Genomic DNA, 10,524 nt, shown 5'->3' with positions numbered 1-10,524 from the left:
CTTCCTAATGATTTTCCTCATCTTAAGATTTCGGTTGAATGGTCAGAAATGTCCCAAACTCACTATTCTCAAAACTTTTCTAGAAAGCACTGCATTTGATACACATGTGATTAAAATACCAATGTCTGTGGGCAATCTTGGGGCTTTACAGTACATAGATTATGGAAAGCCAGTTTCGTTTATGCTCTGATTTAGCAAACCCTCCCCAAGACTTGCTACAGTGCTTTCAGGGGAGTCTTTGTAGCAGGACAGGGTACACAGAGAGAGAGCTGGGAACTAGGTTTCCTGAGCAGAGTTTTGGTAAGATCATGATTTGTTTATGTCTGAAACAAGAGACTCTATTAGTTTTTTTTTCTAATGAATCCATAGAATAGAAGCTTAATCTCATTATTTGCAACTATGTTTTAATTTCTTTGCTGATGAAGTAAAGCAAAAAAAAGCATCTTCATTTTACAGTGATTGTCATTTATATTCTTTTGTTTTTGAGCATTGTAATGATAGGTACATGAGTACATAATTGTAGGAGTAAAATTACACTTTTCAATGATCATCACTTTTGATTTCATTTAGAGTATGCCTTAAGGGAGAGGGATAAGAGATATGACATATTAGTAAAACTTTGCAATTTGCATTAATAACAGTTGGTAAAACAGGATACTATTGATAAATCAGTTTTTTATTTAATCCTATAAGGCCTCATTTTGCCAATTAGAATTCCCATTTCTAATCCACAGAACTATTGTGTATGAAATTCTGTGTAAGTAGTTTCACATATGTGAGTTAACATATGAGTACATTTTACTTCATATAGGCAGTGAGATGAGATGTATTTGCTTGTTACTTGAATTTCTCTTAGCTTGTTCTAATGCCAACTGAATGCAACTCCTTCATTATGTCTTCTTTCTTTGTAAGTGGACAAGAGGGAATCAGGGCAACAAGTAGTCAGTCTAGAGCTGTTCAGAGAACTAACACTCCTAGCTGTTGTCTTATAACATTTCAAATGAGTATCAGAGTGTTAATGCAGGATTCTTCCTGAGGCCTACATTGTCGGAAGAATTTATAAAACAAAGAAATGATTTATTAGAAGGTCAGACACTCTCTGCTGCTTCGTGTATACTTGAGATTCTATGCAGGGCATTGCTTTGTTATGGATTCATATAGAAATCAAGACTATTAAACAATGATTGATCTGATAATAACATCTGATAATGATATCCAGTGTTGGATTATATTATAGTTACTGCTCTCAGAGTTTAAGGAATCAATAAATAAAACCACATTCTTCCTTTCCTGAACTTGCAATCAATTCAGTATTAAGACCCAGAAGGCAGTCAATAGGTAGTTTTATTATAAAGATTATTGGAAAATACAGATTAAGAAGTGTGGGTACTATGACCAAGCGCCCCACCAGTGAGGTAAGCAAAGTGCCCAGCCTAGTCATCAGTGTAGCTGGACAGCTGTCTAGCAGCACCGAGTTTGTCCCTTTGCTGAAAGGTGTCAGTGGTACTGACAGAGAGATAAAGGCTGGAAGGCACTGAGAGCCAGAGGGTGTGGAGCTGGATGAGCCCAGGGACTCTGCAAAGTCTCTGGCTTGGAGGAACACAAGAAAGGCCAGGTATGCTATTCTAATGAAGATCCTATTGGGAAAATGATAAAAGAGGGAACAGATGGATGATTCTGCTCACGGTCTTCTGGCTAGAGACTTTCTTAGCCTGTTAGGACTTAACACAATACTAAATTCTCTTGTCTAAAGTTAGTCCTGTCCATGTTGTCAATTTTGATTAAAATACGATACATAAATAAATAGGGCTGTAATATAAAAAGTCTATGAACTGCATGATTTTATTAAAAGCCTCACTTTAACTTACCTTCCTATATAAAAGACTATTATCCTTAAGGTAAAAATTCCTAATTAGATTCCAAGATTTTATAAATCAAAATTAATGTCTGTTTGCTTATCTGGCCTGCTGGGTATCTACACTGGTTACTGATGATAACAGGTGAGTTAATTGTCTCTCAGTGAAAACGTTGTGAGTCTTCCACGCTCAGTGTCTCAATGCTCCACTCTACTGAGGTAAACAACACCTTATTTTCTTTGTTGGTACTTTATTTACACACACACACACACACACTAACCCCTCATTTACCATATCATTCTAAAATAAGTTAGATGCCATCTCAGATGTTTGTTCCCTCTTCTCCCCTTTTAGCTCCTATTGCTGCTTTGGATTCTGACTGCCTCAGTTCTAAGCATCCACACTAATACCTATTGTTATAGCTCACTGTCAGAACATGGTGTAATTTACTTAACACCTCTATAAAGCTTTGTTCTTTGAAAATTGATTTTTTAGTCATAATGGTTGTTTGTGAACATTCATGCAAATTTACAATATTATTTAGTCTATATGAGCTTTACATTTTAAAATTACAATCTGATTTATTCTTTGAGAATTTCAGCAAGGGGTAGGGTCTTATGAGTACCTCCACCAACTTCTAAGTTGAGATCTAAAACACTAGTGGCCAAGTATCAGGGTCTATTTTTAAGGATTTTAATATTACTTTATTTTAAATGATGTCTATGTGGGGTGTTAATTGAGGAATCCAATAACCATGGAACTGGAGTTATATATAGGTGGTGTGAACTGCCAAATGTAAATGCATGGAACCAAACTCAGGTTTCCAGAGAAGGCAGTACAACATACAAGCTCTCAATTGTTAAGTCATCTCTCTAGACCCCAGTTTTTAAAGCATAATGTTAAGAGCAAATGCATCTTTATTAACACACTATGTTCACAAACTCAAGTTTAGAAACCACAATAATTCTCTATGTTCTTCAATAAAGCCTAGATTCAGCAATGAGTGCTAGTAAGAAAATATTCCTTGGCAGACATCCTTGCTGAGATGTCAGGCAGTACATGCTAATCTGTGAAGTCTGGTTGTGAATCCAAGCAATAGCCCTTGTATTGTAGTCAATCATAGCTCTTTTGACTAAGTCTTAGGGGAAACAAAACCACACATACTCTCTCTTCTTGAAGACCATTGTTTTGGAATATTTGAACCACTGCAATAACCTTAGAAAAAGGTAAATGTTAGATTCAGTCACAGGTTTAATCTGGTCTGTGGTTTTTGTTTGTTTTTTATACCCTGTGGTATGTTCAGTGTCTTTTAACCCCAGCGCCGTATTGAATAGGCGCAATAAATATCTCATGGCATGAGTGTGTTGAATAGGTAACCTATGTCATGGTATGGTATCAACCTGTATGTATATTATGCTCTGTGTTACATTGGCTGAACTCTCTAACTCTAAATCTAGGGGTGAAGGAAACCTTTATTCTTAGACAGTTCTTTGAACTCTTCATTTACTTGTTTGAAAGCATCATGAGTCTGTCCAGCAGCTGTTGATAGTTTTATATGTGAAGCCCCAGGTAGACTGTGAGATCTCCAGAATGTTCTTTCCTTCTTTTCTTGATACTCCATTAGTGCCATCAGAAATGCCTTTATTTCCTGTTTCTTCGAGCCATAGACATGACCCTGGTGTTCTCTTTCATATTCTCATTCTCTTATTGACAGCTTGGAGGCCTAAAATTGAAAGTTTAGCTCTTTAACCAATTAGACCTCTCAAGTAGAAGGAGAGAAACAAGACAGATTGTAGGTTTTGACTGTGGTGTTTTCTTTGTCTCCTACCTTGCTCTGTGCTTTAGACATTTGTTTTGGCAGAATGCATCTCTAGATGTTTCTTCCGACAGTTAGAGGATAAATGCACACTACGTCTGTCAGAAAAAGATACTTTCAACGACACCTTGTCTATCTTCATATTCTGAACTGCTATTGTGCCTATAGTTGCAGCTTCCTGTTGTGCACTGCTGGCAGTTAGATCCTGTGTATTGTGCTGTTCCTCTACTTCTCCCAAGACGTCTCTTATCCAATGTCTCATTCAACACTTCACAGCTTCTTATAGCTGAGTTAAGCATCTTATAAAGTACCACTACTGAGACAATGCCAATTTATGTTTCGCAGTTGACGAAACTTTTAAAATCTCTACTGTTCATCCTGTTTCCCTTTAAGTTCTGTCCAGATTCTGGATGTGACTTCTGCTCTGAATCCTGAGGTATTTTTCCCAATGAGCTTACTTTTCCTGCCTTGACAAACCTGCCCCTCTGCTGGTGCCTCTACCATGTCTTCGGTCTTTGAGACCCTTCTACTATGCTTCAGTTAAACACAAACAATTTTAAGGTCTGGTAACATTTCCATTGCTCTTCTACTTTAAATAAATTAAAGATATGCTTGGCCTGGGGATACTTGTTGTTTCAATTTTTCTTTGCTAATTTACTCTTTAAGATCACAACTTCTCTATTTAGAAAAGCTTTGACTTCTCGTTTAATTCATCTTTTTTCTTTTCACCCACATTCTCAGTCTCATTCTGAGGCCCAGTTCAAAAACACCAGAGTTTCTTTTAGATCCTCAGAGTGAACTTAATGTCTCATAACAAAGTATTCACGCTTGAAGCTTCTTTAAAAATTGTTTAATCTTTTGGGCTCTATTTTCTCCCTCAATCAAAGAAAATGACTTATTTTCTTTATGAGTATCTACATTTTAATTTGTTTCATCACTATTAAAACATAATATACTGTGGTTAAAATTATTCTTTTGATCTTTGATCACAAATCTAAATATAATTTACACTCCAACTGAATGATAAAGGCTCAGTTGAACTGATACATAATCTAATAAAAATGTTTGACTTTCACAGGTTTTTTTTATCTTTAAAGGCTGCTTAGCAGAATAAAACGTGGGAGAGAGAGTGTCTTAGTCTCTCTTCTTACTGTTATGATAAAATATCTGGAAGAAAACAACTTAAGAGATAATATAGTTTATTTTAGCTCACAGTTCAAGGGGTAAGATAATGCAGTGGGATGTTGAAGTAACCATTCACACTAGCCATCATCAAGAAACAGCGAAGCCAATGCATAAATGTTGCTCAGCTCCCTTCCATTTATGCAGTTCTTGATCTCAGTCCTGTAGTGTCCCACTTAGCAGGAGCACTTCTTCTCACTTCCATGAGCATAATCAATGCAATCCTCTGCAGCCAAGGTCAGAGACCCACGTACCAGATGATTCCAGATGTGTCAGGTTGATTGGCACCATCCCTCAGAGAACCAATCTCTGAATGACCTCATCACAATCTATGAAAACTATTGTGCATAGAAAAGAGAAACATTGTAAATTTTAATAAGAGAGATGCCTTGTAGATCAAAGGTGTTTATAACGAAGCTGGAGCCCAAAAAGTAGACAGAGAATATACTGTGACCTATGGGAAAGATCAACACTCTGCTGTTAGGATTACACCCTTTCAAAGCTTTACTGGGAAAATGAGACCTAATAAGTTTTGCTTGTATGAATTGTGATAAAGATATGTCCGTCTAACCTAAGAGAACACTCAGTTGCCTCTCCCTCGTGGAAACCACAGGAAAGGACGGATTCATAGCTTCAGCATTGTCTCTGTACACTTTTTCTCATCTACATCGAATTCTATCCAGACATTGCTCTGGAAGTCAAAATGTTTTTGATAGAGACATGCAGTGAGAATGGGGAAACTGAACAAAATGATTTTTCCCAAGTTCCCACATCATGTTCTCCATTATGTGTGTGGAAGGGAGGAAATGTTTCTTGCCCTATTTACTTTTTCAGATAGAAATGTAGTCCTTGTTTTACCTCTAGAAAGGACATAGATTATGAACCAAATAAGTCAGAATTACCAAATTAATTTTTCAAAATGAATGTGGAAATTGGGTTGTTTGGGGATGCATAGATGAAGAGGAGATTTAGGGATGGAAGAAAAGATGGGGAAGGAGAATCAAGAATAACTAATACTACTGCCATGTATGCTAATTTTAATAATAAATAAATGAATTAATATTAAAAACAGTACTTTCAAGATTTTCAGTTATAAGACTTACCTCTTAACAAATCTTTGTAAAACCAAATGAAGTATCATACATGATGCAAGTGCTGAAGAGGTGAAGAGGCTTCCAAAGCAAAGAAAGATTTAACTAGAAAATGTCAGACTAGGCTCTCACCATTACCTAGGTGGATAGGTGGATTCTCAACAGAGAAAAATTTTCTGCTGGAAAATCTGAGTCTGCATCCATTTCTGTGTGACTCTGTATAAACTAATACCTTGTTTGGTTAAATCAGTTTGTTGTCCATAGAGGCAAGAATATTATGTCATTATTTCACTCGCATTAAATATTTAGTAGAACAATTTACTCATCAACAGCATGGAGAAAATTGGCGAGGAAATCACTTTGTCTGAAGCAGAATGAAAGCTGCTAAGCACTATGTGACTTGTGTAACCAGTTGAGAAAGTAAATATTTACTTAGCAGGAAATTGTTGCTTCCTGGTAAGGCTTTAGGCAACCAGTGGGAACCATGGTCTTCAGCACGCTAAGCTCTAATAAGGGCAAATCTAATGTTTCCATGGCAAACCTATGAGTTATAATGTGTAAATGGAATGTTTGCCATAGACTCACGTATTTGTACACTCTGTCTCCTGCAGATCGTGCTATTATAAGAGAATGTGTAACCTATAGAAAGTAGGATCTAGCTGAGTAATTGTTATGATCCCATAACAATTACTAAGTTCATATCTAGTCCCACCTCCTGCACTGTTGTTGTTTTTTAGTTCACACATCTGGGTGTGAGTAAGCAGCATCTAGCTTCTATGGCCAAGCCTTGAACTGTTCTTAGAGTTGGGTCTTCCTCGCCTTGACAGACTATACCCTCAAACTGTGAGCCTGCCTACATCTCTACTGCACTGCATTCATAGTGGTAACAGAAGTAGCTAATGTTCTCTGCAAACTTTATTTCCATTAAGTTGCCAAAGTGTCCATCTCTGTATTCAAATGACAGATACAGCACAGTGTTGCATCCTTTGCTCTTTTTCATTAGAGTACACGAGGAAAGTTAATTACACCCATGATTGAAAGTAGGGGCCCTGGGTTTAAATCCCCATGCTGTCACATGCTATCTGTGTGACTATAAATACATTGTTTAGCAGCTCAGTGTTTCATTTTGGGCCCTTTGTACAAATGGGCAGTGGTAATAATGGAGTAAAATATGATTGTATAACAGAGTGGGGCCAGTTGTATTGCTTTACTCAGTGAAGTCAGGTAATAGAGAATTAAAAAATAAAAAAAAAATTTGATTGATTGCAATTACCATAAAACTTGGTTTATTAAGCATTTTTTTTTAAAAAATCTGATCCCATAACAATTACTAATAACACTTTGAAGCCATAAAGGTAGAATTGTATAGCCTTCTACTCAACATTGTACTACTTCAAAGCACTTAATTCCTAGGGCTAACCATGGCAAGGAACAGGACACTTTTGCAAGCAAAGAATAATTTTTTTTCTTATTTCAGGATGTGTCTGAAGTCTTTTTGCATTATTATTATTGTTATTTTCGAGAGAAGATGTCTCTGTAGCTTTGGTGCCTGTCCTGGAACTAGCTCTTGTAGACCAGGTTGGCCTCGAACTCACAGAGATCGCCTGGCTCTGCTTCACAAGTGCTTAGATTAAAGACAAGAGCCACCACTTCCTGATTGCATTACTTTTAGAATCTCCCATGAATAAAGAAAAAAAACACAGTGAATCTAACTGGTAACGTTTACTTATTTTGAAATCAGAAACTAAAACATTTTCTCCTCAGGACTCACTCATGAGAACAGTGGGTTAAAGCTTCAAATGTAAAACATTATCATTTGGACCTATTTCAATGCTTCCTCATCTGCCAGGACTGTCTCCAGGAATGTCACGTCGCTGAAAAGTCTTTGTACCTCATTTAGGTATTTATGAGTCACTTTGTACAACACTGTGCACAGGACTAGCTGCAAACATCAAGAGCTTCATGATTGTTTTTCTCTGTGTATCTAGTTTTTCCAGACACCTGCATTCCTACTTTTTATGGATAAAAACATTGAATTTTCAAGAACTCTCTCCACAGAGAGGTTGAAAAAAAAAAGTACTCATTTCCCCAATGTGTATTCTCAATGAAACATGTAGAAACTGAATACAAGAGCACTCTCTTTCTCATTATTTTCCATATACCATGGGCACTGTTTTATAGCAGGTGCTAAGGGACTTAGCTCAGTACAAACACACTCTGAAATCCACCAACATTGTTAACAGCCTCAGGGTGCTGTGTTAGACATGCAGCAGATGGAATTGCCTAGAGAAACAGAATTGCATGTTTAAGGGATTTTTACAGTGTTTCCCTCAAACAGAACTAAACATGCCTCAGAAAAAGTAAGGGGAACAGATTATTAAAGTTATTTTAAAAGCAATGAAACAAACCAGAAAGATGATGTGATTACTACAAAATATAGATTGTACAAAACAAAGCAAGAAACTCTATACAACTTGGCACTTTGTCAAAGAATAAATCACCTGAATTGTTTTATCTTCAGATTATTAAGTTAGAAACAATCATTATTTCTCATGGAAGTTAAAATGAGAGAGAGAGAGAGAGAGAGAGAGAGAGAGAGAGAGAGAGAGAGAGAGAGAGAGAAATATCACTATGTTTCACAACATGACCTCAGAGTCACCACGTTGCTCAAGGTGACCCCAGATTACCTATGAGACTCTGAATGACTTCAGGGTCTCTGTGAGAACCTGGATAACCTGACATTCACTCTGAGGCCCTATTTACTCATCAACTTATATTATTCCTGCCATACCCTTCCCTGGGATTAGATGACAGATGTATTATTCTCCCTATGTTAGAATGAAGATGTAGGTTTTTACACCTGTTGGCTTTATGTGACCTGTTTGGTGATGTGTCCTTCCTTTACTTTGGTAGCCTGGGCCTACTACAATGCTGTGGTTGCAATTAGAACTCAAAGGAATGACACATGATTCACCTGAACGATGAGATTACGATGAGGTATCCCCAGCTCCATGCTGAGACATGAGGATGAAAGACTGGGTGTGTGAGGATGCTCTAACACGAGAGAAAGACCGGCATTCAGGTGGAAACATGAAGAATTTTATGGTGAAGAAAAAAGTTTGTGTTCCATATTAATGTAAGAGAGAAAGAAGAAGCTGGTGCAGTGTTATTATGTCTTTACAATGATATGGCTGAAATAGATAGGGGTTGTATTCTTCTACCTCCATAAGAGGTAAGAACATACCTCTACCCTTAATTCTGTCTCTGTACTCAAACCTTGTTTCTGCGCTTTTCTTCCTTTCGAAGGAACAGAAACATGAAAAGCTTGCCTCTTCTTAAATATCTAATTTTCTGCTTTACCATGCACAGCAGGCACACCTAGGCGTGTGCTGCTGTCCCTTGCTAATGACCATGGTGAATTTGTGTTTCTCTTTGCATCAGAACGAAACAGAGTGAAGAACATTGATTATTTGTGACACTCTCTTGTAGTCTCCAACTTCGCTTCTTTTTTAAATTTCCAATGAGATTTGTTTATTATGTTTTTTAAAAAACATCTATTCATTAGATGTAGCTGATCCCCTGTGTGTTTGAGATAGGATATTATTTTACTCCCCCATGCTTTGTCTACGACTTTAGTTTTAAGAATGAAGAGTGATAAATCTGTTTCTGTAGTCTCAGCTTCCTATTGAGCTCCAACTGTATGACTAGGTGACTGCAAGAACGCTTGCCCCAGAGAAGCAATAGTTTCTTCAAACTGCTCTACCAAATTCTGAGAAGATTTTACCTAAATTAACAGCATCACCCCCCTTATTGGAGAATTTATTTTTCTTCCATATCTTCAACTTTCTCAGGATAAAAAAATTAAATTATTGTCAATTGACCTTCACATGTCTGTCAAATGTTCATATTTTTTACGGCATAAATATATAGAAGGTGGATGGCATATGCCCATTGTGGTACCTGTGCTTTACCCTGTATGGGATGGACATTCTTCATAGGAAGAAGTACATGATTTTCCCTGAGAAAGCCGAGAATTTGTACTAGTGAGCTTATGCCCCATGCATTTTTTTGTTCCTAGTAAAATTATTTGTTCTTGTGTTGCCAACAATCAGTGAAACAATGGTGCAGTTCCATTAACTTCAAACAAAAGCAACGTAGAAACAAAGGTGCTAATTGCAAGGGGAAAAATGTAATCACTTCCAGATAACAGTTTCTATTGAATAAGAGACCACAAAAATTCCAAATTTCTGTGTGTTTATCAGAGTCTTATACAAATTTCAAAGAGTGAGTCCAACAAAAAAGATAAAGAAAACAATGAGTAATAATAGGATTTTACAGCTTGCAGTTTACTTCTAACAACCTCCTGAACACGATGAACACATTTAATAAAATTTACGTCTCTAGAAAAAAATATATAGTTTTAGGCTATTTGTATTCTTCAAATGTACATTGATATCTTATAAAATTGACCAATGCTAGGTTATAAAACTAATTTCAAAATACTTCAGAAAAATGATCACTATTATATAAAAATTAACTTATGCTAAAAAACTCTCCAGACATGGAGAACTTTTCATCT

This window comes from Microtus ochrogaster, chromosome 10, assembly GCF_000317375.1.
Source record: "Microtus ochrogaster isolate Prairie Vole_2 chromosome 10, MicOch1.0, whole genome shotgun sequence".
In the NCBI taxonomy this organism is placed as follows: domain Eukaryota; kingdom Metazoa; phylum Chordata; class Mammalia; order Rodentia; family Cricetidae; genus Microtus; species Microtus ochrogaster.
The sequence above is the reverse complement of the archived record's forward strand: the minus strand, read 5'-3'. Positions refer to the sequence as shown.